This window comes from Protopterus annectens, chromosome 3.part0 (genome assembly GCF_019279795.1).
Source record: "Protopterus annectens isolate FY-2018-M chromosome 3.part0, PAN1.0, whole genome shotgun sequence".
Taxonomy (NCBI): domain Eukaryota; kingdom Metazoa; phylum Chordata; order Ceratodontiformes; family Protopteridae; genus Protopterus; species Protopterus annectens.
The window spans coordinates 696,239,601-696,264,560 of record NC_056731.1 but is presented as its reverse complement, the minus strand read 5'-3'; positions in this window follow the sequence as shown (position 1 = coordinate 696,264,560).

The following is a 24,960-nucleotide window of genomic DNA, read 5'->3' as shown; positions in this document are numbered from 1 at the left end:
CATAGACCCATTATTTTGCTACTTTAAGAAGAAAACATAGGCCCATGCTTTTCTTGTTCTTCCACACTACAAATTTCCAGTGCTCAACTGATAGCATAGTATTTCTACTCCTCGAAGCACTGCAAATAATGTGAAAGTGTTTTTGTGTTCTTTAAAATGCTGCTGTTGTAAGCCATATTCATTAGGAGTTTTGTATTCTTAAATTTTATCTATTGTGTAGTAGGACTTTATCTTTGTAATTTGCTCTGCTATCATAATTAATTATGTAGTTATGTCTGTTTGCCAATTTTGTCTTACTCTGAAGAGTGCAGATTGTGAAGAGTGCAGATTGTGACTAAAAAGGGTTGAAAGATCAGTAAACCTATGTGGATAACAAACAGAAAAATAAAATATAATAACTAAATAAACATAAAAACATACTTCTCAGCTGTCCATCCTTTCAAGTAATGCCTTTTATTATTTGTTAAACCTTTAATCCATCTTTCTTAAAAGCTATGCATTATTTTGCAAAGTTCAATGTTAACAGCACCATTTAGGTAGTACCTGTAATTTGGGACATTTTCCCTAATTATTCTATATTTTGGCCGTATGTCATAAGGGAAAAATACAGAGATATTTACACCAATGACTATGTATTTTAAATGTTTTCAGATTTTCTTATAAAACTTTCAAGGCAAGATGCCTGGGTGGCTACCTTTGTTATACATTACATAAACAAATAACACTAAGGATAGGATTCATGAATGCCTCCTTGCCTCGCTAAGCCTGCATGAGCAATGGCCAGCGATGAACAAGAAGTATGCAATTCATGAAACCGAAGTACATGTCACTGCCCGCTATAAAGCAAAAGTTAGCAGCAAAATATGCTAATGATCATATGATAAACTGTGCTGCATGCTAATGAAGAAAAAATCATGGTGAAGTGATTCAAAAACATAAAACAAACAAGAACATGCAGCACTCTCTTTAGCTCTGAATTCCAACACATACTAGAACACATCCATAGGAAAACTTTAGACAAAAATGTCTAGGATTTCAGCAGCCATTGTAAACCTATACCTGCAACCAGCTCTCATACATGAAGCTATTGCTGCCAGATGTCACACTCAAACACTCAATTTTTAGATAACATTTCACTTATCATGAGTACATGAAATAGAAACACTGGACCTATACAGAATGGACAGATGCACCATACAGCAAACTCTAAATTTCTACCAGTCCCATAGACACAAGGCAATCGTGGAGAACCCATCCCAGTGGATAATAAGGTATGTGTAATTTTATGTATTTTAGCTAAAAGGACTTAGTCACCTACATGTGTCAGAGATTTCACAGCTTCTGCTTCAAGAATACTCCACCAGTTCTTCAATGCAATGCTTCAACATATGGGGGAGTATATCTGCTTTCCATATACTCCAAATGAGAATGCTACCACCATGCAAACTTTCTATGTTATAGCTCATTTCCTTGAGGTACAGGGGAGCATAGAATGTACAGAGATTTATATAAAAGTTCTACCTGGTGAACTGGGAAGGAGGTATGTGAATAGAATAGGTATAACTCCATTAACTGTCAGGTGGTCTTAATGCATAAGGGATAATCTATAATGTGTGTGCAAGCCACCCAGGCAGTTTCACCACATCCCACATATGGCAGACCTGTCACTTATACCAAAGGTTTGCAAGGGATAATTTCATACTAGGGCTTCTAATGGAATATTTAGGATATGCATTTGACCCTTGTCTCATGACTCATGAGAGAAATTTATACAACACCAAGGAGCAAGCTTACAGCCCTTCACACACACAGGCTAGAAATATCATAGAACATGTATTTGGGCTGCTCAAATCATGGTTTCTTTGTCCTGATACATCTGGGGGTAGTGCAATATGACCCCACCACCTCTGCCAAAATACTGACCATGTGTACCATCTTACATAAAATTGTACTTAGAATATAGCTGCAGCAGGGTACCCCAGGATAGGGACTTTAATTTGCAGCAACACAGATAGTGGCAGCTGACACAGATGAGGTGTCAGATAAGGAGCCAGCAGCAAAGGCGGATCATGGTAGATGAAAGCTGGTACAATATGGCATGAGATTGGCTAAGTGGCATAGAATTACACATGCACTTACCACTTAAATAAATTAAAAGCTAAGAAGATACAAACAGTAACAGTGATGCATAAAAAGGTATTTGCTTACCCATGCAAAGTCTAGCTACCGTGAGCATCAGATATAGGCAACCCCAGGGTAGGACTTTCTCAAGAGCAGTAACAATGATGGGTGATGAACTTGTAATAAAGAGATACTACAATACCTACATAGAGGTAAATAAAAATCAGTGATGGCTCTACATGAATATCATAATAATGACTGATATATCCAAGAAATACAGACACTTTGAATGATGCATAAATGTAACAAATTATTATTGCTTTCATATGCATTCCATTGCCACTGTTTGCATAAGAAATAATCATCCCATGTCAAACAACCCCACAGGGCTTAGGGTAAAGTTTGCTTCATCTGCACTGATGGATGATCAAGATAACTATACAACTTTATGAGTAAAAATACACAGCAAATAAAGACACAAATAACAACTTGCATTTATACAGTACAAAGAAACATTTTTGACAAGACCTTGCATTGCCTATTCATTATGTGCATCAGACTTAAGCAGCCCAAGTTAGACAACTGTCCAGAGGTCATGGAACTGACAGCAGCATCTGCACAAGGGGATGAGCACGCTGTCCTACACAAGTACTAGTAGTGCTGCTGCTGCTGATACTACTACTTGTATTACAGATAGTAATCGTACCAAAAGGTAAACACTAGTACCTAGCCAAGTGAAAACAAGAGGTTTGTCTAAATTAGCACATCAGACATAGGCAACACAAAATCACAGATTCTGTGAAGGGCTGGGCACAATCATCATCCTTTTCACAGTGAGGGGGTGTTTCATGAAGCCAAGTCTTGCACAGAGGAACTGTGTGTGTGAGTGATGAGGTTATAGCAATTATGCACTCTCAGGGCTGGTGCCTTCAGATGTAACAACGTCCAATTTGAAGTGAAAGTGTGTGTGTGTGTGTGTGTGTGTGTGTCTGTGTATGGTGTCATGGTGAATGCGAAGTGTACTGGGTGTGGGTCTGCAGGGACTGCAGGGACACAGCCATAGCATTTGTCTTCACATTACTTATTGGCTTCTTGGACAGGTGTGAGCTATGCATGGTAGAGGATCAGATTCAGCATGGATACCCCTGACCATATGAACTAACTCTTCTAGGAGTTGCACTGCACGTTTCTTGACCACACCTTGAAGTCAGAGTGCTATCTGAATATGAATCATGCCTGCTAGATGAGCTGTCATCACAACTATGACCATGATCATAATGACATGGATGGCCAGATCTGGTTGTGGATACATCCAACACTGATGTAGCAGTGGAAGCAGCACTACTGTGGGAGCAGGGTCTGACATGTCCAAGGTCACATTGCCTGACATTTGATTATGTACCAGCAGACTGGCCTATAAATGCTGCCTCTCGCTAACAGACAATCCAGAATGGACACTGCTCCACCCAGTGTGTCATTCATCCAAGGAGTCACTAACATGTTTCATGCAGTCTAATATTTTAGAATGCACAATATGCAGTAGTCCGACTATCTATTCTGAGGACCTGATGGAACTTGCCTGTTTCTCCACAATGGCCCTGCACATATGCTGGTTGGCAACTAGTGATAAACCAACCTCAGGGTAAGGATGGTAAGCATGACTTCTCTGAACACCTCTACTGACACCCCTTGTGCGGCACTACACCCTTACGATAAAAGTTAAGGGTGGTTTCAACCATCTCTGCAACTAGGGTAACCACACTATCCTAATCAACCATGTCCCCATCAACCTGTCCACTCTCAGATGGTTCTGTGTCATGGGTATGCTTAGGCATAATGACTGTGCCCATATTGTGGGGAGGAGATATGGGAGCCACAATCCCCATGTCATATATGTCCTCATCATAGTATTAGTACCGCTCTACTATCCTTCACTAACTCCATCTCCACTTCCCTCAATAACAACAAACTAATGTCTTCCCACTTCCTTGACCTCGCTAAGGTTTTCAACGCTGTTTCTCATAACCTCCTGCTCTCCAAACTTGCCTCCTTCAATCTCTCTGCCTCCATCCTCAACTAGTTCTTTTCATACCTATCAAATAGAGCTCAGTCTGGCAAATGGATATCATCTACTTCTCCTTTCCTTCCCATTCTTACTGGGGTCCCCCAAGGCTCCATCTTGGGTCCCTTACAATTTAACATTTTTACTAATGATCTCTTCCAATCCTGCCACCACTCTACACTCATACAGAATGCAGATGACTCTACGATCATCGCTATCTCTGACAATCTATCCCACCTTCATACCCTCACACACGACTCACTTCACTCAGTCGAAAGATGGCTCATCATGAACCAACTGCTACTGAACCCCAATAAAATTAAACTTCTTTTCCTCCCCAAACTCTTCCAACACCTCAAATCTTCCTTCTCAATCTCTTCCCTAAACAGCACAACCATTCAGGTCAAGTCTCATACTAAACTCCTTGGTATAATCATAGATGATGAACTAAAATTTGATACCCACATCAACAAATATATATAAAAAAAAACCACCAGAAATTAGGATTGCTATACAGAAACAAAAAATTCCTCAGGAATCCAAAGTATCCTTTGCGCAAGCCTACCTCCTACCTGCATTACTATATGCCACCCCTATATTTACCACCCTCCAAAAAAATCTCTTAAACAGACTGGAGCAAACATTTAATAAAGTTGCACGTTTCACCACAAATCTCCCCTAACACTCAAACCACTGCTTCACCTTAACAAAACTTCATTGGCTAGAATTCCATAACCAACTCCTTCTACCTCAGTTTCACCTGAAACACTCCATCCTACAACAACCCCTAGCCTGTCCTTCACTGACAACTCTCATCTCCCCCTACATCCCTAACTGGGAGCTTCGTAATTTAGACCAACACCCTCTCCAAATCTCCAAACCTAATAAATCCATAGGAAAAAGCCTTTACAGTCATGGAGTCTCCACATCTTGGAACAAGCTTCCTCTCTATATCAGAACTCACCAAAATTCACCTAATTTCAAACTAGCCCTAAAAGACTACCTACTCAACTCCTGGACCTGCCCCTGTAAAGACTCTATATGAGTCAATTCCTCCCCAGCCATTCCTTCTCCGACCAGGCCCCTGTCTTCCTCTACTGCTCCTTAAACACTCCTGGCTGTATGTTGCTACTTCCATATCAGTAACAATGTATATCTTTCTTAATCACTGTTCTCAGTATCAGACAGCTCTCCTCTATGTCTTCCATCCTCGTTTCTTGCCCCTCCCCCTCTATCTCTTTCCCCTTACTTAACTCCATGCTGTAAGTAAACACTCCCTACTTACTAGTCCTCCCTTTTCCCTACCTCCTACTTCTTACCATACAACTGCATAATTTGCATGTTATTTTAAGATCACTAAATTTACCTTTGTAATGAATGTTAAAAATAAACAAGATTCTCTTTTTATGTTTATTGTTTGTAGCTGTACTACGCTTGTAACTAATTGTAATCTTTATATTCTGGAGCTTTTTTCCTCGGGTCTTTGCTGAAAAAGGGCATCAGCCCAGCCAGACTAACCCGGTTAACAAATGGCAAATAAATAAATAATATATACACATTGCAACCTCAGACCATGCCTATTCATCACTGCCATAATCTGCAGAGGTTAAAATTCCTCCAACATCAAACAGAAGGAGGTCCACAGTACTGGTGCTAGGCAATACTTCTCCTTTGAGTATACCATGAAAAACAAAAAAATAAAAGAAAAATAAACATAATAATATAACACCTAGATGGATGCTGTATTCTGAGAGATTACTATTTACATATGTATATATAACTATACATATATATATATATATATATATATATATATATATATATATATACACACATACATACATATCTATAAAAAGCAATAATGCAAAAAAGTATGCCTGTACTATGTACAAGTGGTCATTGTACCTTAATATCAGATATACATAGACATAGTTTTTGTTCATAGAGGTATTATAAGCATACATTTAATATAAATTGTAAAGATGGTCACACTGTATATTTGAATGGCATACCTGGGGCATCAGTAGTGGAAGTTCTCTAGATCTTCTCCACCTGTGCCCCAACATCCAGCACCACACTGAGAAACTCTTCTGAGTTGCCTGAATCCCTAATAGTTGCCAAGAACTCCTCATTTTCAGTGTGTGGGGCTGCAATACACAGACCACCACAGTAGCCCTTTGCTCTGGTGCCATAGCCTTTCACAGTTAGTAGCCTTTTTATTCATGTTAGTTCCACTATGTCAGACCATACAGTATACATGGTTCTGACCATCCACATTATTGACATCACTGACAACCTGCTGCTAGATAAAGTCACAGAATGGCTTGATAGCCGCAAGTGTATCAAGGAACCATCCAGCATGGAAAAGGAGGGCCTGTATTATAAGCTCATTCTCGGCATTTGAAAAAAAAAAGTTTCTATGAGGACGACCCAATCTCCTTTTTGGACTTTGGAGCCATATCCCTGTTGTTATGGAATAAAAGACACATTAGACAAAGACATAATACACCAGGAGGGGTACTGCATGCTGTTATATTTAAGAAGAAAGACATATCAGTATGCAGTCAGTGATTAGCATCATCAAAAACATTCTAAACAAAAATGCAAGCACAGCAATATCTGTTATGCATTAACCCCCCCCCCCCCCCAGAACTAATAAAAGTTAATAAACTACAGAAGGCAACAAACAATAGTAGATGCAAGAATACATGCATCTACTGAGGAGAGAAAACATCATAAGCAGGAAAATAGTGGTTAATGTAAAAAAAAAAAAACTCTGTATAACCCATTTAAGGCATAGACATTCTTAATTTTTAAGGATGTCATAACACTAATTAGGAATCCTAAATACATGAATGTGTGTGTTTCCTGACCCCAATGAAATAACAATTAAGATAAATGGAACATATGTTATTAAAAATTGCAGACACAGAGCACAGATTGCAAATAACTTGGCACATTAGGAAGCAGTTGTATGGCAGAACATGTTTCTTGAATGATTTTGGATGCTGTCATATGTATTCCTAATAAAAACTGTCAGTATTTTGTCTGGCAGCACTTTTGTAAACTGAGCAGTCTTCCCTAGCATGATGGAAGTTCTGTATCTCCACAACCTGCTTATATCATGCAGAGTAACTTCTCTGTCCAAGTGGAATATGTTAATTAGCCCTTAACTCCTTGTTTCTGAATCACCTAACTTGCTTGTAGTGCTGTGGAAATAAACATGGTGTTGGTTCCTACATCATGAAGTGCACACATCGGAGCAGTACAAGAATGTCTGTTAACCGTTTTGTTGAGGTAATGCTTTGTAAGTGTGCCTCTTTAGCATAAGTGGACAGTCAGTGATGTGTACAGCATCCCTGCTGATGAGGAGTACACTTTCAAAGGGTCTGTCAGAGAAAAAAAGCTTACAAAGAATGTTACGGTCCACTTACTCAGTTATGACTGAAACTTGATACACGGTTTTGACAATATTTTGTAAGAATATGAGGTGCCTCTGCATAGATCTAAGAAATTAAATGAAGATTGCTAACAATATGTTTGAAACCATTTATACAATGTAAAAACAATTTGTTTAGAGTTAAAGCAAAACCTAAATCCTTCTTTGTACAAATGTGCTGCAAAGACATAATGCACAACAACTCTTATCAGTAGCTCTTGCCTTGCAGAAAGCAGTTTCTACCCTCACATCCTTAATGTTCAGGGGATGCAGTGTGTTCATCATGTCACTGCCTTGTAATGCCATAGGTGCAATGTTCAAATCTTGTGAAAGTGTCATCTATGGGCCGGATTTACGAAAGCTTGCACGGAGTTGTAGAGTAGTGTAAGATGTCAAACAGGCAATATGTCTGCCGTGCGATCCAGGAACAGCCGGCAGGGGCGTGCACGAGAGCTGCTAAAGCTACTCTTGCACGGGCAACGTCATGGTATGCAAATTACCTAATTTGCTGCTGAAAGCTATGCAAATGAGGTAAATTTGCAATCCAGGAAACACTAACATGTCCATGGAAGATTAGTGTTATTTGTAGAAATGTACTCCATTGGTAACGGAGTACCGTTCTGCAAATAGCTAAACGGAGCTATGACAGCTCCAAATAAAGGATGCATACAGTTGAGGAAGCATGCCAGTGGCCAAATATAAGGTCATTGGCATTTATAAATGTTAAAAATATAAAAATCTAACTCCCCCCCCCCCGATCTCCAATGTTTAAGCATAGCGCAGCACCATGCAAACGTGCGGCATTTAAAAAAAGACAAGAAAATAATTTAAAAATAGCCAAAAATAGGCATTTTCACTAAAAAGGTTATTCTGCCATGCAGGTGAATGGCAGGCTGAAGACAACATGGCCACTGAGTAGTGGTTGCTAAGGGGGGAAGCTCAGTGTGAGAGATGTAACCATGCATTAGTAGGCAATCCTATGCAAATGAGGATAAGGATAGTGAATCCCAATTTTCCCCAGCATGTGAGCCATGTTCCAAGAGTGTAAGAGTAGGAGTAGATGAGTAGTAGAGTAGAATATAGGTGACATCATGAGGGTGTGTGTCAGAAAGGCTGTAAGCTAATTGGAGCACAGTGGCTTGTGTTTGCCCTGAGTTGCTCAGGATTGCAAGAGGCGTGCCTACAGTTGTCCTATTTGAAAACCTGAAACCAAAGGTGTACACTGTTAAAAGATCAGAAATTTCTTGCAAACATGCACACAGTATGTGCGTTCATGTGTGCTCATATGCGCTCTTGTTTGCGCGGCGCTGCCCCGGGAGGAAACAGAAAGGCAAAAGGAAGGAATAGAAGTAGTAGGAAGTTAACCAAGGAGAACTAGCAGAGCTGCCAGGTGAAATATATCAGAATCAGCCAATTACACAGGCAGCAGACTAGCCCAGCCCAGCACTTTAAACTCTGCAAACAGCATCCACCCCTGTTTTTTCCCAAGAACTCTGCAACACTGCAGTATACAATGAGGGAAAGCTTAAAAAGCTTAAGTCAGACAAAATGTTAGGGGCGGCTCTTGCTATCATAAACCAACATGTGCAAGGTGCTGAGGGTGGTGATGTTGTGAATGCTGCTGAGCAACCCACAGTGAGGAGACGGAGAAGAGTGTACAGACCCAGGGTAACCTACCAGGGGCTACATGAGCTGGAGATAGTAAAGCACTATAGGTTGGACAGAGACCTCCTACAGCAAATTGTTGAGCTGTGCCGGCCACGCCTCACCCACAGAACCAACACAGGGGAACCCATCCCAGTGGATACCAAGGTATGTGTTGGCATAAGAATACTAGATACAGGTACCTTCCAAACACCAACTGGTGATGTGATGGGGATTTCACAAGCATCAGCATCCAAGGTACTCCACCAGTTCCTGGATGCCATGTCAGCACATGTCGGTGACCACGTATATTTTCCCAATTCCCGTGAGGCATTGGCCAGCAATATGCATCTTTTCCACCAAATAGCAGAATAAACTGAGGTAGTGGGTGCAATACACTGCACGCACATACACATCAAAGCACCACCCAGTGAGTGGGGTAGGGCTTACATCAACCACAAGGGCTTCCCCTCCATCAACTGCCAGGTCATGTGCGATGCCCAGGGCATAATAATGAATGTGTGTACTGGCTGCCCTGGAAGCTATCACGATTCCCACATCTGGCATCTGATGCAGCTGTACCAGAGATTTGCCAATGGGGACATCCCTGATGGTCACCTAGTGGGGGATGCTGGATACGCACTGGAACTGTGGCTGATGACACCCATCAGAAATGCACACACACCTGAATAAGAACTCCATAATGAGGCGCACGCACAAACAAGAAACATAATTGAGCATGTATTTGGGATGCTCAAGTCACAGTTCCAGTGCCAGGACACATCTGGTGGAGCCTTGCAGTACTCAACAGCTACATGTACCCAAATTGTTATGGTATGTGCCATGCTACACAATATGATCCTGCAGAAACAGCTGCAGCAGGAACAGCATGGGGCAGGGCCAAACAGCCCCCACACCATTGCCAAGGCCTGCACAAGCACAGCGTGACTCAGAGGAGGAACAACCTGAGCCTGCCCCAGTAGGCATTAGGAGGCATGCCCAGTATGCCCTGGCCTTGGCAAGGAGGCAACGCCTAGCACATACACTGTCTCAGTAGGAACCCTGGAAATGACACCTCTCTCTGACTTACACATACAGTATAAGGGATGCCTAACTTGACACTACCTGTTTTCAAACATGTATAGGGAGTGTACTATGTGCATATGACAAAGGCAGCCCTGCAGCACCACCTGAGGCATGAGTGCCCTATTTTAAGCAATATAAAGCACTGCTAAGCACATTTTACCAGTACTGAGCATATTTAAATACAATTGCGCGTAGCTGCGCACTGCGCTAACCAGCGCAACGTCGGGCAAAGTCGAGCAAAGTCGAGTAAACACGATCTCAACTGCTTCACTGTTCCTTAACCAGTCAGGTCTGCCCAGCAGGAAAATAAAAAGCAGTGACAGGGATCAAACTCAGGATACTGTGCACTATAGTCACAATACTGAGCCACTAAGCTATGACAGCATTTCACTGGCACAGGCACAACTTAAGTCATTCACACATACCAGTTGGGGAGGGGGCACATACCTAACAGTCATAGCCAGCAGGACAATTGTAGACAAACGCAAACACAAACAAATGCTGTATCATGCCCTCTGAAGAGGCATATGAGTAACCTCCCTGCAGGCCTATGCAGACAGATAACAGCAGGCCAGGCAGTGTGATGTGGGTTGGGTAGGCTATGAAGTCACAAACTAATATGCGTGTAATTGGAAGCTAAGGTCTGTAGTACAGTGGTATGCCTCAAGCCAGTATGATAGGCAACAGTACAGATTGAAATGGAGTACCTGACATAGTAGTGCAGGCCTAGCAAAAGTGTCAAGTGTACCCCTCATCCTATGTACACCCACAGTGACAATCAGGTGTGCCCCCCTGGGTAGAAATGTACAAATAATAGCTATTATCCAAGCCATGTTCTGGAAAAATATTACCAAAGAGTCCATAGAGAACCATGAAGCTTTCTTTCTCTATGTCATAAATATCAATGTAAACTCATATATGTTCTGAGTCAGTGCAAAGTGTAAATGAATACATGTACACGACTGACATTGCCAACATCTTGTCAGACAGGTTCATACATATTTAACCCCCTCTCACTGACAAAGCGGCCCATTACCATACCTGAAGATTGTGAAAACCCAGAAATCACATATACAATGGTTAAACAGCTCTATCCAAACCTAAAAACATGGCGTCTGTGGGATGACATGGTTTCCCTGGCTGTGGCATACGTGAACTCCAAAACAAACAGACCCTGCACCTGAACAGTCTGTTGAGACTCACCCTCTGTACAGGATATGAAACTGTTGAGTGGGTTACAGCAACATTTGGCACACTCCACAAGTGTTGGTGCACAACAGACCATGGGAAGTATTGTCTTATAAGCCTAATAAGCCTGATCTGAAAGGCCATGGAGTCCATCATTATGGAACTCATAAACAGAGCTATTGGGAGCCGATAAACACCCAACCCTACCCATTTTGGTTTGGTCAGGGGAAGATCATGGTTCCTAAACCTGCTAGACAGTTTTCAAGGCAGTTACCCAGGACATACATCAATGAAATGAGCTACACATGGCCTACATAGACCTTGAAAAGCCCTTTTCCAACATCCCACACACATGTTGTATCCACAAAATCAACAACCTGTGCATTAGCACGTATGTTATCTGATGGATTGCCAACTGCGGCACAGATAGATCCCACAAGGTAAGAATTTTGGTCTCCCTGTTGGACTGTAAGCTGGTAACAACTGCTGTCCCCCATGGCTCAGTCCTGGGACCCCTCCTGTCTCGTGTATACTTTTCAGAAATACAGTCAAACACACGAGGGCTATGGTTAGCAAAGTTTGTGGATGACTGTAAAAAGGTTGTCATAATCGATGTTTGGGACAACAGAGACATCCTTAAAATTGGTCTCAGTCAGACAGATGTGGTGTCAAAATTATGGCCTCGAGCTAGTCATACAAATACCACATAGGTGCCAACACTCTAAATATGGTGGTAACAATAAGGGATCTATGGACACATGTGGATAGTCATCTCTATTTCCAGAAACACATTCACAAAGTGGTTAGAAAATCATGCTATGTGTTCCCACAAATTGCCAAGGTATTTGCATGTAGGTCAAAGGAGGTTCCCTCTACTCATCAGTCATCAGACCCATCAGAGAGTATCACATCACACTTGCGATTAATCTGACTAGGCACCTTCAGCAGCTGGAAAGACCACTGAAGTACCTCAACAAGAGGATTACTGGCCCCAAACAGTTGCCCCATGCAACAAGACTGAAGTTAACTCACTCTGTACTCTGTTGCATACTGTCTACTCAGGTGATCTCTGCCCAACAGACAGGTCCATGTCCAATGCAGAACTGATGTGCATGCTCTATCTGAAGTAAACCCAAGATCACTGTGCCACATACTCTAGGAATATCATCATCACAACAATAAAAAAAGAGTCCCTCACTGACACTCTTCCAGAGGAGCCGTGATGAGTGTATGTGAAACTGAACTGTCACACCATGGATCACTTCATCAGCTCTACTACACAGAGGCCTAGGGAACTAACCCCATGTGTGGTGATAGCTGCACACTCTGGCCATACTAATATATTTCTTCAGGCAGATAGCCTATTACTTACCTATGTACCTATATATATGTAGGGGGAACACAGTATAATAAGCCAAAGATGGATGGGCAGAGATGTATGTAAGAGGGTGACCATGACAGAGAGCCATCCAGGACTTTCCCACCCAGCACACATCCCAATGGCACAAAAGACATGAGGTGCACATCTCACCCACTGTACATAACAGCCACCAGTATCTGTAAGCATTACCTTTTATGTGGTCCATGTGCCTGAAGTACAACATGACTGTGCAATGAAGTACACATCTGTTATCTGTAGACATGTACCTGTCACATAGGTTCATAGGTATGTAGTAGACTATCTTCATGAAGGCATATATTAGCCTAGGCAAGTTGTGCAGCTTTCACCACCCCATTGGGTAGTATCCTAAGCCCTAGTTCTAATAGTTAGTACCCTAAGCCCCTTTCTAGTGGGGCTGCTGATGCGATGGCTGGCGTGAATTGTCTGTTTCCCATCCACTCATCAAGGTTCCTATTGAAGAGTGTCAGCGAGGGGCTCTGTCTGATGTACATTTGGACTCTGTTCCACAGTAAGGCAAGTGTCTGGGATGGTACTCTATCCCACCAGCATGTTGTATTCATTGTTGTGATGAGGTTCATATCCCTGGAGTGTGTAGTGTGACTCAACTTTGTTATCTGTAGATGGAGCATGTTCAACAGTTATGTGTTGGACATGACTCTATGTTAGGCAGAGTGTGCCTCTGAGTAGACGGTATGCAACGGAGAACAGATTTAGTTTTACCAGTTGTGTTGCATAACACAGCTGTTTGAGGCCAGTAATCCTCTTGGTGAGGTACCTCTGTGGTCTGTAAAGCTGCTGGATATGCTTAGTCAAGTACACCCAAAATGGTGCATTGTACTCAATGATGGGTCTGATGACTTAAGAGTAGAGGGCCACCACTACCTCTTTTGATCCTGATGGAAACCCTTTGTTGGTTAGGTGGGCCACATAGGATTTCCTAATCACTTTGGCAACACGGTTGTCAAAGGAAAGATGACTATCTACTTGTGTCCCCAGATCCCTTATTACCTTGTCAGTTTTTAGGGGGTAACACCTATGTGGTAGTTTGTGGGTACTTTGTTTTCACCAAAGGGGATTACTATGCATTCTTGCACATTGAGCTTGAGGCCATGATTCTGACACCTCACATCTGTCTCATAGAGTCCCTATTGGAGAATATTTGTGTCATCCGGGGAATCTGTTATGTCAAACACTTTACAGTTACCAGCAAACTTAGTCAACCACAACCCTCCTGTGTTAGCATGTACTTTTGAGAAGTCTATACCAAACAGGATGGACTCCAGGACTGAAACCCAGTGGACACCAGTTGTTACCGGTGTAGAGTCTGACATGTAGCCAGCAACTCTTCATTTGTGGGATCTATCTGTGAGCCAGTTTGCAATCCATCTTGTGATGTAAGGATTCATGCCCAGGTTAGTGAGTTCATCTATGATACCTGACTGGGGAATGGTGTCAAAGACCTTAGCGAGGTATAGGTAGGCTGTGTGGAGCTCATTTCAATCATCTGTAGCCTGGGTAACTGTCTCAAATAAATTCACCCAATTCAGGAGGCGGGATCTGCATTTGATGAAGCCAAATTGGGTGTGTTCAACTGTGTGAAGGTTCCCAACGTCTTTATTGTTGACTTCCCTTATGATTGGCTCCATTGCCTTGCAGATTAGACTCGTCAGGCTCATAGAGCATGAATGCCAAGGGTCTTTTGTGGCCCCACCCCTGTGGAGTGGGAAGAATATTGCTGTGCAACATTCTATGGGTACATATCCTGTAGACAGGATATAGAGAGAGGTGTAAGTATCCTTGATGAATATGGATACATCCCCACCCTATGTGCTATGATCCAGGTTCTGATGCTGGAAGGTATGGAATGAGTAGTATCCTGGTAATGCTGGTGTGCTCTCTGGAGCCTTGAACTAGGTTTCTGTTACTGCACAGATATCAATATTCTCCATACTGAGAAGTGCCTCGAGTCTGTGCATTTGGAGGCTGAGACTTCTGCAATGAGTAGCATTTAGCTCACTTTGGGGTTATTTGTGTTGGTTACAGGGTTTGGTTTGTCCTGAGTGACCAGTGTTCCACACCTTAAGTCAACGCCTCATTGGTCCGATCTGACCATACACTAATTACCCTGCATATCCACATTCTTCCCCCACCACCCATTAAGGAAACCATGTTAAAAAAATTTCTCCAAAGCAGACTTCATGCTTCTTAAGACAGAAGTGGTGAACTTCAAGATACCCATGCAGATGGACAATACAGTTACGACTACTGAATCCTACACAATTGCATTTTATAAGCACTGACATGAGTGCATGGATCATGCTATCCCAAACAGAACCAAGATGCTATCCTCCAAGAAAAGTAAGCCAATCTGGTGGTCCCCTGCCATAAACAAACTGTACAACAGAAGGAAGAAACTGTTGCAAAGAGGGTAAAATCCCATGAGTGGAGGAGCTCCCTGGTCAGCCTAAGTAAGAAGCTGCAATCCCTGATAAAATCCTCCAAAGCTAGTTACAAAAACAAAATCACCACTGATTCTAAAGACAACCACAAAGCATTCTATAGCTATGTCAAGAATCTCAATGGCAACACTCAGATCTGCTCTAAGTTACAGCACAATGGCACTAAATATACAGACCCAACTGATATTGCCAACATCCTGGCAGATAGGATCAGTGCTAACTTTACCCCCCCTCTAACCCATGGAAGAGCCCATCTCTATACCGGAAGAATGCAAAGTTGCTGTCATCATGGCTGCACAGGTAAAAACAACACTCTCCAATGCCAGGAACACAGCATCCATGGGACCAGACGACATCCCGTACTGCTACAGAACGAACTGGCACCACACCTAAGTACCATGTTCAGTCATAGCCTCACCTCAGGCTTTGTGCCTGCTGAATGGCGCACAGCAACGGTTATCCCATTACACAAGGAGGGAGCCACCATGGACCCCGGGAACTAGCACCCCATTAGCCTGATGAGCCTGGTCTGCAAGGCCATGGAACGTATCATCATGGAACTTATAAACAAAGACATTGGTAATCTCCAAACTCTGGACCACAACCAGTTCGGGTTTGTAAAAGGCAGATCATGTCTCCTAAACCTGACAGACTTCTTTGAAGCAGTCACCAAAGCTGTAGACATGGGTAAGGTGGTTCACACAGCCTATTTAGATCTTGCCAAGGCTTTCAACACCATCCCCCACTCTGGAATTATAGATAAACTCACTAAACTACGTATAAATCCCTATGTCACAAGATGGGTTGCCAACTGGCTCACTGACAGAACCCACACTGTGAAAGTAGCAGACTGCAAATCTGACTTCAGACCACGGACAAGTGGAGTACCTCAGGGTTCAGTCCTGTGTCCTGTCCTGTTTGGTATCTACTTCCCTGAAGTACAGGCTAACACAGAAGGTCTTTGGCTAATGAAGTTCCCAGATGACTGCAAACTAGGAGCCATAATCTAAACTACTAATGATGTGGACATCCTACAAAAGGGCCTCACAGAGACAGATGCCTGGTGTCAAAGCCATGGCCTCAAGCTTAGTGCCAAAAAGTGCATTGTCATCCCCTTTGCTAAAAACTCTGTACCCATGAACTACAACATAGGTGGTAGTATACTTAACACAGAAAGTGTGATAAGAGACCTTTGGACACAGGTGGACAGTAGTCTCTCCTTTGATAATCACATCACCACAGTAGTCAGGAAATCCTTCTACATGGCACACCTCATCACAAAAGGTTTCTCATGCAGAAAAAAAAGAGGTCATTGTTCCCCTCTACTCATCACTCATTAGCTCCATTATAGAGTACAACGCCCCTTTTGGTATGTACCTCACAAGACATCTACAACAACTGGAAAGGCTGCAGAAATACCTCACAAAGAGGATTACCAGCCTCAAAGACATGCCCTACATAAACCTTCTCAAAACACTCCAGCTTTACTCTGTCGCATATCGCCTACTCAGAGGTGATCTCTGCCTACATACAAAGCTATGTCAAACACAGAGCTGTTGAACATGCTCCACTTAAAGAAATCCCAATCCCTCTGAGCTTCAGCCCCAAAACCCAGACTGAAATACAAAAGGAGGGGGGTGTATCCATTTTCATAAAGGATACCCACACCTCCAGTTTAGTGGCACAGCACGAGGCCTCTGAGACCATCCAAGTGCAACTAACAGTGGGCAAAGCTGCTTATCAGATCATAGCCTGCTACAGATCACCTACCTTGTCTCAGGACCCTCACTCAGCATTCCTGAGAACACTGGAAAATATAAAGGTCCTACCAAACACCATGATATTAGAAGTTTTCAACTACCCAAACATTGACTGGGAGAATTACTCAAGTACAAACTCCTTTGCCCAATGTTTCCTAGAGTTTATAAACTCAAATGCCCTGGAACAGCTGGTCACCATGCCCACTAGAGATGACAATATACTGGACCTGATCATCACCAACATGGGGGATCAGTGTTCCACACCAGAGGTAAACCCCTCGCTGGTAAGATCAGATCATAAAGTACTCACACTGGACATCTACATCCTGACCTCACCCCCAGTCAAGGAAACCACTGTGAAAAACTTTTCAAAAGCAAACGTCACACTTCTCAAGACTGAAGTGGAAAGTTTCAAAGCCCCCTTGCTAAAGGATAATGCTATCCAATCCACAGAATCCTTTACAAGTGCATACTATGAGCATCTACAGTGATGCGTGGATCGAGCCATCCCAAGGAAAACCAAGACTCACTCCTCCAAAAAGAGGAAACCAGTCTGGTGGTCCCTGGCCATAAATAAGCTATACAACAGAAGGAGGAAACTACTACATGATAGAGCAAAATTTCAAAAAGGAAAGGCATCACTGATCAATATTAGCAAGAAACTATAATCGCTCATAAAATCATCCAAGGCCAGCTTCAAAATAAAAATTGCCAAGGAATCTAAAGATAACCATAAAGCCTTCTTTAGCTATACAAAAATTTAGGTGGCAACTCTCAGATATGCTCTGAGCTACTGCAAAATGGCAAAAAATACACTGAACCAACTGACATTGCCAACAACCTGATGGACAAGGTCACTGCAAACTTCACCCCCCCCTTACCCCCAAAAGGGCCCGTGTCCATCCCAGAAAAATGCAGAGCCCCAGGCATTACGAACATGCAGGTAAAAACAGCCCTCTCCAAAGCTAAGAACACAGCATCAATAGGAACAGATGGTGTCCCAGGCTACATCTTACACAAGCTCCAAAAGTGACTAAACCCTCACCGAAATTCACTGCTCAGACTCAGCCTTACCACAGGCTATGTACCCAAAGAATGGCATACAGCAACAGTCATCCCGCTCCACAAAGGTGGTGCCACAACAGAACCTGGGAACTATCACCTTATAAGCCTGACCAGCCTGGTCTGCAAAGCTATTATCATGGAACTCATAAACAGAGACATTGGGAACCTATAGACTCTGGACCCTATCCAATTTGGCTGTGTTAAAGGCAGATCCTGCCTCCTAAACCTAGTTGACTTCTTTGAAACAGTTAACAAGGCCATAGATGAAGGGAAGGTAGTCCACACAGCCTACCTGGACCTCGCTAAGGCCTTCGTCACCATGCCCCACTCTAGCATCATAGACAAGCTTACCAGCTTGAACATTAACCCCTATGTCACGAGATGGTTGGCCAACTGGCTCATGGATAGAACACACTTGGTCAGAGTTGCTGGTGCCATGTCTGACTCTAAACCAGTCACAAGTGGTGTCCCACAGGACTCGGTCCTGGGTCCCCTCCTGTTTGGTATATACTTCTCTGAGGTACAGGCAAGCATGGGAGTACTATGGCTAACCAAGTTCGCAGATGACTGCAAACTTAGGGCCATAATCGACTCTCCAGCTGACACAGACATCCTCAAGAAGGGTCTTACAGAGACAGATACCTGGTGTCAAAACCATGGCCTCAAGCTGAATGCCAAAAAATGCATAGTCATCCCCTTTGGAAAAAACAAAGTGCCCAAAAATTACCACATAGGTGGTAATCCACTAGTTACAGAAAATGTAATTAGGGACCTGGGGACCCAGGTAGATAGTAACCTCTCCTTTGATAATCACATTGCCAGAGTGGTTAGAAATTCCTTCTGTGTAGCCCACCTAATCATGAAAGGGTTCTCCTCTAGATCAAGAGAGGTTATTGTGCACCTCTACTTATCACTCATTAGGCCCATAATAGAGTACAATGCCCCATTTGGTATGCACCTTAATTGGCACATGCAACAGCTGGAAAGTCCACAGAAGTACCTCACCAAGAGGATCATTAGCCTCAATGAGTTACCCTATGCAGCTCGACTAAAGAAACTCCAGCTCCTCTCGGTTGCTTACTGTCTGCTCAGAGGTAATCTATGCCTGACGTATAAGGCCATGTCCAATCCAGAATTAACGGACATGCTCCACCTCAAGAAAACCAAATCTCTTAGAGCCACATGCTCCAGTGAATTAAACCTCAGCACAGCAATAAACTGGACGTGCTGGAGGGATAGATTCCTGTCGCAGAGACTTCCCTCGGTCTGGAATAGAATCCCAGTTTATGTTAGGCAGAGACCCTCACTGACTCTCTTCAAGAGGAATCTTGATGGGAAATTGTAAATTTACCCCTGGGATCACTTCAGTGGCCCTGCTAGACAGAGGCCCAAGAAACTAATTTAAAAGGGAGGTGAAAGCCAACACATTCTGGCTAGGCTTATAAATGCCCTTGAGCAGATAGCCTAGTACCTACCTATGAACCTATGACTTACACGCTCTAGGGACGTACACCTTGTCACCACAATAAACAGAACATGACAGAGGGATAGATTCCTGTCCCAGAGACTTCCCGTATTCTGGAATAAACTACCTATCTATATCAAACAAAGCTCCTCATTAGCACTCTTCAAGAAAAATCTTGATGATTGGATGGGAAATAGGAAATTCACCCTGGGGATCACTTCTTTGTCTCTGCTTTACAATGGCACAGGAAAATAAATTTCTTGGGTGGCAAAAGCCAGGGTACCTTTTTGGCTGGGCTTGTATAGGCCCCAGGGCTGATAGCCAAGTACCTACCTATGAACCTATGAACCTTTGAGCCTTGCCTAAAAAAGGTAATATGGGGACAGCAAGAGCCTTGGCCAGTATTCAGAAGCATAGGGGCGACAGGTGCAAACCATCTGTAGCGACGCAACAAGGCTTGTCTAGCATGTCATCACAGGTAGACAGAGACTGGATCCCCTTTGAATGACACCAGAAGCTCAGTCAGTTGTTGAAGTCTATCATCTTTCTGTTATATTGCAGTATCATGTAGGTGAAGGTAAGATGCTACTCAAGGTCAGGGTCATACCAGTCTGGGTTACATGATCATAGAGTTACTATATATCTCTTATCATGTTGTCCTGGGAGGTATGTCTCAGATCATTCACACTGACATGTACAAAGAACACGTCATATATGTACCTGTTCTGGAGTGATGTAAGTGCTTGTGTTATGTGGCGGATCATAGCACCTGTCAGACAACTGACAGTAACCTTCCCCTTGTCCAGCCGAGTGAGTGGAACATCTGTGTGCCTGACTATGAAGTCAACTATTACTAGTGTGTTGGGTATGTTGTTTTGCCTTAGGGCCTGTTGTGAGGCACACTGCTTTGGTGTATTATGTGTTTTCTGTCGTGTGCTTGGAGGTGCATGTTGCTTGCTTGTCTGCTTAGGAGGACACTCTCTCTTTTTCAGATTGATATTATTTTCTCCAAGTATGCAAATGTGTATTTATGTGTGTGTTTTGCTGGTACTTATATTGTAGGTCTATGTGAGACAGTTGGTGTTGTGGTTGTATGACCCTGCTCCTCCTGACTGTATTGTCCAGTATTGGGTTGACAGAGCTTAGCCACTAGTTTGACCGTGTGTGTACCAGCATGTGGTGCATCAACCCATGTATGATATGGTCATGGCCTGTGCATACAATACACTCACAATACACCTAGTATGATAAGCCTGCTGAGGTTAGTAAATGTGAAAAAAACCTTTGGGCAATCTGTCAGCAAGTAATGTCTGTATACTGCATCCTGTAACTCCATATTGCTTGCTAAAGTGTAAAGACGTACATAGTTTGGATTAAGAACCCCACACTTGCCAACTGTGTGTGTGTGTGTGTGTGTGTGTGTGTGTGTGTGTGTGTGTGTGTGTGTGTGTGTGGGCGTGTCTGTCTCTCAATGGGGAGAGAGCAACCTTTCTGGAGACTACTCATACCCCTTAAAAGTGGTATACTCATCTTTGTCGTCTGATGATGTCACCATCCTACAAATATACCTGTGGAAAGGAGAAATCCCAGTAATGTGTATAGTGTGTTGTGTAAATGTGTACTGCTGTAGTATCATAATGTAGTTAGGTAGGGGTTTGAGTCCTGTACTTGCCAACTGTGTGTGTGTCTCTCACTGGGGAGAAGCAACCTTTTTGGAAAATACTCACACCCCTTAAAAGTGGTATACTCATCTCTGTTAAGTCTGATGATGACACCACCCTACAAATATACCTGTGGAAAATTGAAAGCCCAGTAATGTGTATAGTGCGTCATGTAAATGCATATTGCTGTAGTATCATAAAGTACTGAGGAAGGAGTTTGAATCTCGCACTTGCTGACTGTGAGAGTGTGTGACATTGTTGGTCAATGTGGAGTGGGTTTTGATTTTTTTAGTGTATGACATATCACAATGACAACTGTATGTGCATTACACTTTTAAGGTAGCTGTGGGGCAAAGCCATATACATACATGTGACCTCAATTATTTCATAGGTGGGTACTCTGCTTTCTTCATGAATGCATTTGTTATCTTTGCCAGAGCATGCTTGCACTTTCCAGACCTTAGGTCACTTTTGTATGCTAGTGACAAGCTTAGCCACTGCAGTGATCCCTGGGCTACGTCTTCTGGTTCACATACACTCATCACAGTTTCTATTGAAGAGTGTGAGTGAGGGTTTATGCTTGAGGTATATTTGAATCCTATTCCAAAGCAAGTAAAGTCTGGCAAAGATGACTAATCATTATAGGTGTGCAACAACCTCTGTGGATCTGCATGCACACCCTTTATTGCTTATGTGCTCCACAGAGAGATTTCCAAAACCCTTTGATAATGTGATTATCAAAGGAGAGATGACTAAACACATGGCTCTATGTATACATTAGTACCTGTTCTACATTTTGGGGGCTACTACCTACATTGTACTCTGGGGATACTTTGTTTTCTAAAAGTGGATAACTATGCTTTCTTTGGCTTATAGCTTTACAGCATGAGTTTGACACCAGGTATCTGTTTGTATGAAACCCTTTTGGAGGATGTTTGTGTAATCTGGAGAATAAAGTATAACCCACAGTATGCATTTTCATCAAACGTGGGCAGACATATCCCTACTGTGTTGGCTTGTACCTAAGAAAGCTAAATGCCAAGCAGGAGTGGTCCCAGGACTGAGTGCAGGTGAATACCACTTGTTACTGGCATAGAATTGTACATGGAGGCTGCAAATGTTACTGTGTGTCCTACATCTGTGCGTCAGTTGTCAACCCACCATCTAACAATCGTTTATGGTCAGTCTGTTGAGGTTATGTATAATACCAGCATGTGGGATGGGTATGAATTGCTGGTGAGCTATAGCTTGGCTGTGTGGACCTCCCCTCCCTCACCTGTAGCCTTGTTAACTGGCTTGAAGTCTACTAGGTGTGTGAGCCATGATCTGGGCTTTAGATAACCTAAGTGGGTATGGTGCAGTGTTTGCAAGTTCATAATGTCTCTGTTAATGAGTTCCATAATGCTGTGCTCAATAGCCTTCCCGATAACATTTGTCTGGCTTATAGGGTGAGAGTTTCTAGGATCTGTTGTAGTTCTACCCTTAATCAATTTATGTTAACATTTGCACTGGGTGTGACGAGGGTGGACAGGTCTAGGAATAAGTATATTAGAGGGTCAGCCCAGGTTTGAAGGTTAGTAGACCAAGCCAGATAGGCAGGATTAAGTTGGTTTGTACATGTGCTAAGGAGGGATGCAGAGTATATTGTGAAATAAATGCTAAGAATGAAGCCGCCAGGTAACAGGAAAAGAGGAATGCCTAAGATGAGGTTTATGGCTGTGGTGAGAGAGGAAATGCAGGTGGATGGTGTGACAGTGCAAGATGCAGAGGGCAGGAAGAAATGGAAACAGATGATCTACTGTGGTGACCCCTAATGGGAGCATCCGAAAGGAGAAGAAAAATTACATTGTAGCTCAGCCCTTGTGGACTGTGAACACCATTATTGTTGTCATTCCACAAGAATGTAACCTGTATAGAGGCTGCATCTGGACAGAGTGTTTAGGTGAGTGGTGCCTTCATATGTCAGCTAGTGTATGACATAGCCAGGGAAACTGTCCAGTACCATTGCCACTCTGGTTTGGACTTTGGTAAAGAAATGTTTTAACTAGAGTGTCTGTGAATCACCAGGTTTTACATTCTTCAGGTCTGGAAATTTGGCTGTTGTGTAACGACAGGGTGGTGAAATCCACATTCAAACTGTCTAACAAGAAATTGCTAATGTCAGTCAGATACGTGTACTTTGTGACCATTTACATTAACTGTGACCCGATCTGAGAGTTCTCCTGCAGATTATACACAACACTAAAGAAAGCTTTAGTGTTGTCTTTGGAATCCTTGCCATTTTGTATTTTGAAGCTTGCCTTGTATGTTTATTGAGGGATTGTATTTTCCCAATGTTACTGACCAGAGAGGTTATCCCTTCTTGGTATGTAACTATTTTTTGGTACAACTTCACACCTTCTATTATATATTTAGTTTATGACAGGGGTCCATGAGACTAATGCACTTTTACTGTATAAGTGAGAATTTCTTGTGTTTGTGATAGCATGGTCCATGCAACCCTGTAGGTAAACAGTGTGCATTATAAAGGATTATGCAGCTGGGACAGTGTTAACCTTAGTAATGCAAACCAATGACAGATAGCAGCAACAGCATCACCCACAGCGCAGTGTCATCCCATGTCATACACAGACATGTGTACTCAAGTTCCAAAATGTGTGCAGTACAATGCATACTGGCCATCAACAGAAACTATGGAGTATTAACACTGGCCAATACAGGGCATGTCACCCTGCCCATGTGTCCAATATGCATGTACATGCAGGCAGTGCACCTCCACCATGTTCCCAAATGGACACCTGCAAACCTGTGTTGCACACACCCCACACTTACTGTCAACATTATAATGCATGCTGACACAACTCCACACATCAGCCAAGTGGCACATGGGCAAACAAAACACAAATAAACACTGGTGAAAACAATACAACATTGCTAATTACAGCTTTAATGTATCATGTCTGCTCAGCTACACCTTCAAGGATATCATTACACTTTACTGCTGACAACATGCTACACATCCAACCATTGCTATACTTTATTAAAGTCACCCTGTGCATCAGCACCATGTTAGCCTGTTCCTGCATCAGTGTTACAGATGACAGGAGGTGGCACAGGTTTCATCATATGCACAGGATGTGTTGTTGGTTTGCCAGAGGCCTACACTGAGCCATACAATCGACATGTGTGTGTGAGTGTGTGTGTGAGGGCCATGAGTACTGTTATGGGCCAATGTTGATGTAATGTGTGTGGGTATGTGTTTGCCCTAGGCTTCTGGTTTATGTGTGTGTGTGTGTCTGCATTCACACAGTTCCACCATGTGGCTGCCATATACGGGGATCTGTGAGACAGCTATGGACTGTACCTAGCAGGCTTCACAGATCACCATCTCTGGCCATGTGCCTTGCAGGGGTGCTACAGACAGTATCAGGTACTAATCCAGATTGGGTACTATCCAAAGAGGTTGACAAATGTCCACTGGATCCAGGTCCCAGCTGGGACTGGCCAGAGCCACGTGCACGTAGTCTGCTAGGACGGTCTACAGACAACCCCCCCCCAACATTGCTGGGGTTGGTACTGGCACTACAGGAGCGGCTGTGACTTGCTGG